The following is a 5,986-nucleotide window of genomic DNA, read 5'->3' on the forward strand; positions in this document are numbered from 1 at the left end:
CGTCTCTCCCCCCCGCCCCCCACCCTAAACTCACACAAGCCCCACCCCCTTCCCCCAACACAGACACCATTAAAACCTTGTCGGCGCCGTCAACAATCGCCCCACTTGCACTTTTCGCTGACGTTATTAAACTGAAGGGACGCGCCGTCCGCCGCGCCCCTAGTTCCCAACATGATGGCCGGAAGCAGCCGCCCCGCACCGCACCGCCCGCCTTCTTCCCCGCCCCCCCCGCGACACACTCTCGCCCCGCCTCCAATCCCCAACCCCATTGGCGACACCCGAGCAGCGATTGGCGGAAGGCTGCGTCACTCTGGTGACGTACCGCCGGGCGGGGCATGAACGGCGGTCGCCTCTCGACTAAAAGAGGGGGGCGGGGCGAGGAGGGCGTGCGTCACCCCCCCCGCCCCGCTCCTTGCTCCCTCTTCCAGGGGGCGGTGCGAGGAGGCGGGCACGTCTTTCCCAGTATGTTAATATGCCTTACATCATGTCCGGGGTGGGGCTACATGTCTACGTTCAGAAGGCGGGGCTAATGTCAGCGTCCTTTTCTCGCATTACAGCCGATTTTGTGGTGCGCATGTGCGGAGAGTGAACCCCCCCGAGTTCTGCGACGGCCGGTGATCACGTGATCTGGAGGTATTATTGATTAACTGTGCTTCATTCTGTACGATTTCAACTTTCCGTGTCAGTCATATACTTTTTTTAAAAATCTCAAAATATTTACCAAGAAAATGCATGGCCGTGTTGTTGCCGTTATTCTTTTCTTACGATATTAGTGTCACTAGCCTGTCCCTTGAGAGGCCGGTGGTGAGTTGCCATTTTGATCTTCGATAGTCCCTTCTGGTGAAGGAAGGCACTTCATGGATGCCGCTGGGTATGGAACTCCAGTGGCAATGAAGGGACAGCAGTGTATTGTGGAGGATTGGATAAGTGTGTGGGCCTGTGGCAGCCACTTGTGTGTGGCAAAGCCTCTCAAAGAATATTGTGATAACCCTTCAATGATATCAATACAGAGAGAGGAGATTTGGGGACAAAGGATCTCCTTTTGCTTTTCTTCCCATTATTGTGAGATCCTTAATATATACTGAGAAATCAGACGTAACCCACTGTTTTCCTCACAGTGGAATCCCACCAACACAGACTCCAGAAAAATCTACTCCACCGATTTCCAACACTTTCAAATTCACTGTAGTAAACACCCTGAGGCATTTTAAACATCTGACTGAAAATTTAGTGCCTGGTTTTTAAATTATGGACTGCATTAACATTGACTTTGTTCCTCCCCTAGCTAAAGATTAAAGACAATTATACGCCACAGTTACAAAGTTTCATAACAGGCCTTTTGTGTTTTATTTTTATTTGCAAAGGTGCCAAAGTGTTTTAAAGGGAAGCTTTGCCATTTCTTAGAATCCGTTAAGATGTCTTCTGCATTTGATTATGTTTTGAAATGATTGTACAGATGGCAAACAGAATGTTTTTCCACTGTTATCTCAGTACATGTGAAATAATAAACCAATTATGAACATATATATTTAATTAATGTGATTATTAATGAAACTGAACAGCCGGTTTTCATGCATTCTTGAGAATTATTGCCCACGTCTTGCTGTGAAATAAACATATGTTCAAAAATAGAGCTTTGATTCTTGTTTTCTGACCTTTACACACATTTCAAAATCTTTTTTTAAAAAAAGTAGAACTGAAGAACTGTGGATAAAAAAAGCAAGGTGTTTACAGAGAACGTTCAGCTGCTGTTGATGAAAGAGAAGCCATGTTAATGTAATTAGACATTTACTTTAAAAAAAGTATAATAGATGTGGAGAACAAGAAGGAGAGTAGGATTATTCAAGGTTGGTCAGCTGAAGTTAACATTAGTGCAGATGTAGCCTCTTACTGTGTTTTAATGTTCTAAGGTTCTATCAATTGAAAAGAAATATTAAGAAAATGGGAAAAGCTGAAAATAGAAAATGGAAGACTATTTTGCAACTTCTAAAATGTATCATAAAACTTCAATTATTCAGAAAGTTCTTCAAATAATTTGTAGGCTTGGACTAAATTGTTTCCTGTATGTATTCCAATTTCAAAAAACATTGGGAAAGATTGGAAAATACCAAAAATACACAGAGTAAATGGATGGTTTGACTATTAAAATGACAGTTTCACCGCTAAGATTTCAAGATTACTGGAAAGCCCCTTAAGAAAATTGCACTCGCTAATATAACACTGCACATTATCCAAATGAACTGCTATTTCTTCACAACTTATTAGAAGTCTATCTCTAGCATTTATTTCCTGTTTGTCACAGTGGCTTCCTGACCTCACACATTTGTCGTCACAAGTTCATTACACCATATCACCATCACAACTTGTTCACAGGTTCAGTCTAAAACAGGAGTAAAGCAGAAATAGGGTGAATATTAGGCTGAAAACACTACAAATATGGAATTCCTACGACGTCTTCAAGGAGCGATGCCTCAAAAAGGTGGGCGTCCATCATTAAGGACCCTCATCACCCAAGTCATGCCCTGTTCTCATCGCTACCATCAGGGAGGAGGTACGCAAGTACACACTCAACAATTCGGGAGCAGCTTCTTCCTCTCTGTCATATGATTTCTGAATGGACATTGAATCTATGAATACTACCTCTCTACTTTTTAATTTTTTTTTCTTTTTGCACTACTTATTTAATATTTAACATACATTATTTAATATATATATTTACTGTAATTCACATTTTTCTGTTATCATGTATTGCATTGTACTGCTGCCACAAAGACATCAAATTTCATGATATATACTGGTGATATTAAATCTAATTTGAATCTAGAGAAACAATTCTGAAAGACTGTCTTATAAATGAATCATTCAAAATGCTTTCTTCCTGATTTTGGAGGGTGTACAGGGTGGTGTCTGGACAGTCTCACCAAGGCACCTGGGGAACATTAAATTCAAGCAATTAATTAAATGTGATGCATCATTTATGGTGACTGTGTACCTATCAAATTGCTAAAAGCTCACTTGATTCATTCACAGAAGAAATCCTTAATTGTTCAGATTTATATAGAGTGGATTGCAGTTAATTGCACCATTGGTTAATCTGGGCAACTTGAGACAACCTGTAAAGAACAAAAACTAACTGAGAAAATAGCCAGGATTCCCATTGTTTATTTGGGACACCACTCAATTGGGACAGAAGACTGTTTCTGAGCAAAAACTAGCATCAATCTTATGCCTTAGTGTGGCTGTTACACACAACACTGTTTAGAGTGAACAATTTTTAAATAGTTGTATGTTTTCTGAAAGCAGTGACTTCTGTCACTACTAGTTGGTAAGACAATTCAGAACTGTTTTGCTCACTACAGTTTCAAGCACTCAGGCTTGCAGATGCCAGAAACAGCTGAAAGTGAAAATAGCTATTTCACGACTTCACATGTTAGGGACTATGAAAAATTTGATGGTATCAACAATCATTACATTACAATGAAAATGAAGATTTGGAGGATGTAGTCATCGAAAGCATTGAAGGCAGTCCATTATCTGTACTAGGAATCTGCATTGATTTTGTTCATTTACAGCCAATCAAAAGTACACAGCAGTATACACTGGATAAATTCCTCAGTTAATATCACGGTGATATTACTGTAGTGGTATTGGTATTGGTAATGTTCTAACTTGTTCTGTATTTTATTTAAATGCATAACTCATTACTCAGTTAAATGGTAGTTTGTCTTTTTTTTTTGGGTTCAATTCCCACCACTGCCTGTCAGGAGTTTGTACGTTCTCCCTGGGACCGTGTGTGTTTCCTTCGGGTGCTCCAGTTTCCTCTTGCTGTCCAAAGACGTATGGGTTGATAGGTTAATTAGTTGTTGTAAATTGTCCCGTGTTTAGGCTAAATGAAATTAGGGGGATTGCTGGGTGACATGGCTGGAAGGGCAAGAAGGGCCTACTCCGCACTGTATCTCAATGAATAAATAAATACGTTTTAACTATTTCCATGAAACTTTAGCTAACTGGGGCAGTCACTTAATTGGGCCAAAATGTACAGGTCCCAATGTGGTCCAATTAACCAAATTCACTGCATATGATCCCAGTGCTACCAATCTGGTTGACTCTTTATGGCTTTGTCTGTCCAGCAGCAATTTGGCATGGACAATGAGTCTTGCCAATCTGTCACCAAATTCGCTGCTGACACACGCACCAAATTGATAAGATAGAAGAGCCATGACCAACACATTACTGTTACATGGGAGGGCTTGAACCAACCTGCAAACAAACCAATTGAAGAAGAAAATGATTTAAGCCTGAAGCAAAGCAAAGATTTATTAATGCTTCCAAAACTACGAGCAACTAAAAAATCAAGCAGGATTCCATAACTTGCAGGTTAAGTCAGTGGTAAGGAAGACAAATCTAATGTTAGCATTCATTTCAAAAGGACTAGAATATACAATATCTATAAAAAGTTTTCACCTCCTTTGGAAGTTTTCATGTTTTGTTGTTTTATAATACTGAATCACAGTGGATTTAATTTGGCTTTTTTGACTCTGATCAACAGAAAAAGACCTTATTGTGTCATCATGAAAACAGATCTCTACAAAATGATCTAAATTAATTATATGTATAAAACACAAAATAATTGATTGCATAAATATTCATCCCCCTTAACAGAACACACCAAATCATTGCTGATGCAGCCAATTCATTTTTGAAGTCACATAATTAGTTAAATGGAAATTTGTTTTTGGAGACCTGTGTGCAGTCAAGGTGTTTCAATTAATTGTAGTAAAAATGTGCCTTTATCTAGAAGGTCCAACTGCTGGTGGGTCAATATCCTAACAAAAACTACACCATGAAGATAACACTCCAAGCAACTCTGCAAAAAGGTTATTGAAAAGCACAAGTCAGGAGCTGAATACACAAAGATTTCTAAATCACTAAATATCCCTTGGAGTACAGTTAAGTCAATCATCAAGAAACAGAAATAATATGGCACAGCTGTAAACCTGCCTAGATCAGGCTGTCCTCAAAAAATGAGTGACCATGCAAGAAGGGGACAAATGAGGGAGGCCACTAAGAGACTTACGACAGCTCTGGAGTTGTCATACATCCTCGCTGACAATCAACACTGGTGCACTGCAGGGGTGTGTGCTTAGCCCACTGCTCTACTCTCTGTATGCACATGACTGTGTGGCTAGGCATAGCTCAAATACCATCTACAAATTTGCTGACGATACAACTATTGTTGGTAGAATTTCAGGTGGTGATGAGAGGGTGTACAGGAGTGAGATATGCCAACTAGTGGAGTGGTGCCGCAGCAACAACCTGGCGCTCAACGTCAGTAAGATGAAAGAGCTGATTGTGGACTTCAGGAAGGGTAAGACGAAAGAGCACATACCAATCCTCATAGAGGGATCAGAAGTGGAGAGAGTGAGCAGCTTTAAGTTCCTTGGTGTCAAGATCTCTGAGGATCTAATCTGGTCCCAACATATCGATGTAGTCATAAAGAAGGCAAGACAGCACCTATACTTTATTAGGAGTTTGAAAATATTTGGCATGTCGACAAATGCACTCAAAAACTTCTATAGTTGTACCGTGGACAGCATTCTGACAGGCTGAATCACCGTCTGGTATGGAGGGGCTACTGCACAGGACCGAAAGAAGCTACAGAAGTTTGTAAATCTAATCAGCTCCATCTTGGGCACTAGCCTACAAAGTACCCAGGACATCTTCAGGGAGCAGTGTCTCAGAAAGGTAGTGTCCATTATTAAGGACCTCCAGCACCCAGAGCATGCCCTTTTCTCACTGTTGCCATTAGGTAGGAGATACAGAAGCCTGAAGGCACACACTCAGTGATTCAGGAACAGTTTCTTCCCCTCTGCAATCTGATTCCTAAATGGACATTGAAGCTTTGGACACTACCTCACGTTTTTAATATATATTATTTCTGTTTTTGCACATTTTTAAAATCTATTCAAAATACGTAATTGACTTA

The sequence above is a fragment of the Mobula birostris genome, chromosome 9 (assembly GCF_030028105.1).
Source record: "Mobula birostris isolate sMobBir1 chromosome 9, sMobBir1.hap1, whole genome shotgun sequence".
NCBI classification, from domain to species: Eukaryota; Metazoa; Chordata; class Chondrichthyes; order Myliobatiformes; family Myliobatidae; genus Mobula; species Mobula birostris.